The sequence below is a fragment of the Lolium rigidum genome, chromosome 3 (assembly GCF_022539505.1).
Source record: "Lolium rigidum isolate FL_2022 chromosome 3, APGP_CSIRO_Lrig_0.1, whole genome shotgun sequence".
Classification (NCBI taxonomy): Eukaryota; Viridiplantae; Streptophyta; class Magnoliopsida; order Poales; family Poaceae; genus Lolium; species Lolium rigidum.
Window position 1 is genome coordinate 210,834,220 of NC_061510.1, and position 2,578 is coordinate 210,836,797.

Genomic DNA, 2,578 nt, shown 5'->3' on the forward strand with positions numbered 1-2,578 from the left:
GCCATTCCAAAGTAAATTGCTTGAGTGCTACCTTTAAAATTCCATCATTCACCTTTGCAATATATAGCTCATGGGACAAATAGCTTAAAAACTATTGTGGTATTGAATATGTACTTATGCACTTTATCTCTTATTAAGTTGCTTGTTGAGCGATAACCATGTTTCGGGGACGCCATCAACTATTCTTTGTTGGATATCATGTGAGTTGCTATGCATGTCCGTCTTGTCCGAAGCAAGAGAGATCTACCACCTTCATGGTTGGAGCATGCATATTGTTAGAGAAGAACTTTGGGCCGCTAACTAAAGCCATGATTCATGGTGGAAGTTTCAGCTTTGGACATATATCCTCAATCTCATATGAGAATAATAATTGTTGCCACATGCTTATGCATTAAAGAGGAGTCCATTATCCGTTGTCCATGTTGTCCCGGTATGGATGTCTAAGTTGAGAATAATCAAAAGCGAGAAATCCAAAATGCGAGCTTTCTCCTTAGACCTTTGTACAAGCGGCATGGAGGTACCCCATTGTGACACTTGGTCAAAACATGTGCATTGCAAAGATCCGGTAGTCCAAGTTAATTAGGACAAGGTGCGGGCACTATTAGTATACTATGCATGAGACTTGCAACTTGTAAGATATAATGTACATAACTCATATGCTTTATTACTACCGTTGACAAAATTGTTTCATGTTTTCAAAATAAAAGCTCTAGCACAAATATAGCAATCGATGCTTTCCTCTTTGAAGGACCATTCTCTTTACTTTTATGTTGAGTCAGCTTCACCTATCTCTCTCCACCTCAAGAAGCAAACACTTGTGTGAACCGTGCATTGATTCCTACATACTTGCATATTGTACTTGTTATATTACTCTGTGTTGATAATTATCCATGAGATATACATGTTACAAGTTGAAAGCAACCGCTGAAACTTAATCTTCCTTTGTGTTGCTTCAATGCCTTTACTTTGATTTATTGCTTTATGAGTTAACTCTTATGCAAGACTTATTAATACTTGTCTTGAAGTACTATTCATGAAAAGTCTTTGCTATATGATTCACTTGTTTTCTCATGTCATTACCATTGTTTTGATCGCTGCATCCACTACATATGTTTACAAATAGTATGATCAAGGTTATGATGGCATATCACTTCAGAAATTATCTTTGTTATCGTTTTACCTCGCTCGGGACGAGCAGAACTAAGCTTGGGGATGCTTGATACGTCTCCGACGTATCGATAATTTCTTATGTTCTATGCCATATTATTGATGATACCTACATGTTTTATGCACACTTTATGTCATATTAGTGCATTTTCCGGAACTAACCTATTAACAAGATGCCGAAGTGCCGGCTCTCGTTTTCTCGCTGTTTTTGGTTTCGGAAATCCTAGTAACGAAATATTCTCGGAATTGGACGAAACGAAGACCCGGGGCCCTATTTTTCCACGGAGCTTCCGGAAGACCGAAGAACACACGAAGTGGGGCCACGAGGTGGCCAAACTATAGGGCGGCGCGGCCCAAGCCCTGGCCGCGCCGACCTATAGTGTGGGCCCCTCGTTAGCCCCCCGCCTCTGCCCTTCCGCCTACTTAAAGCCTCCGTCGCGAAACCCCTGAGGCGAAAAACCACGATACGAAAAACCTTACTGAGACGCCGTCGCCGCCGATCCCATCTCGGGGGATTCGGAGATCTCCTCCGGCACCCTGCCGGAGAGGGGATTCATCTCCCGGAGGACTCTACACCGCCATGGTCGCTCCGGAGTGATGAGTGAGTAGTTCACCCCTGGACTATGGGTCCATAGCAGTAGCTAGATGGTTGTCTTCTCCTCATTGTGCTTCATTGTTGGATCTTGTGAGCTGCCTAACATGATCAAGATCATCTATCCGTAATTCTATATGTTGTGTTTGTCGGGATCCGATGGATAGAGAATACCATGTCATGTTAATTATCAAGTTATTATACATGTGTTGTTTATGATCTTGCATGCTCTCCGTTTCTAGTAGAGGCTCGGCCAAGTTTTTACTTTTAACTCCAAGAGGGAGTATTTATGCTCGATAGTGGGTTCATGCCTCGCATTGACACCTGGGGAGTGACGAAAGCCCTAAGGTTGTGTTGTGCTGTTGCCACTAGGGATAAAACATTGGCGCTATGTCCGAGGATGTAGTTGTTGATTACATTACGCACCATACTTAATGCAATTGTCTCGTTGTTTAGCAACTTAATACCGGAGGGGGTTCGGATGATAACCTGAAGGTGGACTTTTTAGGCATAGATGCAGTTGGATGGCGGTCTATGTACTTTGTCGTAATGCCCAATTAAATCTCACTATACTTATCATGTCATGTATGTGCATTGTTATGCCCTCTCTATCTGTCAATTGCCCGACTGTAATTTGTTCACCCAACATGCTTTTATCTTATGGGAGAGACACCTCTAGTGAACCGTGGACCCCGGTCCATTCTTTAATACTGAAATACAAATCTGCTGCAATACTTGTTTTACTATTTTCTCTGCAAACAATCATCTTCCACACAATACGGTTAATCCTTTGTTACAGCAAGCCGGTGAGATTGACAA